Genomic DNA, 415 nt, shown 5'->3' with positions numbered 1-415 from the left:
TGGTGTATATGCCGCCCACTTCACGCTCATCGAGCCGTACCGACCGTGCCACCTTTATTTTGGAATGCTCCATGTCAAAAACGTGATACCCTTTTGTATTTTCTGCATATCCGAGAAACATACATCGGAAACTCTTAGGGTCGAGTTTTGTTCTCTTGGCATCATCCACATGCGCGTATCCCTGTGATCCGAACACGCGTAGATGTCCAAGCTCCGGCTTTTGCTTGAAGCTCAACTCAAATGGTGTGATGTCAGGGGTCGCCGTGTTCGTCGAGCGGTTAATGAGGTATACCGCCGTGCTAACTGCTTCCGCCCACCACTCACAAGATATGCCCTTGTAATGCAGCATACTCCGCGCTTTTATCATAATCGTCCGGTTCATCCGCTCTGCTAATCCGTTTTGTTGAGGGCTGTA

The sequence above is a fragment of the Plasmopara halstedii genome (assembly GCF_900000015.1).
Source record: "Plasmopara halstedii genome assembly, contig: Scaffold_555, whole genome shotgun sequence".
NCBI classification, from domain to species: domain Eukaryota; phylum Oomycota; class Peronosporomycetes; order Peronosporales; family Peronosporaceae; genus Plasmopara; species Plasmopara halstedii.
The sequence above is the reverse complement of the archived record's forward strand: the minus strand, read 5'-3'. Positions refer to the sequence as shown.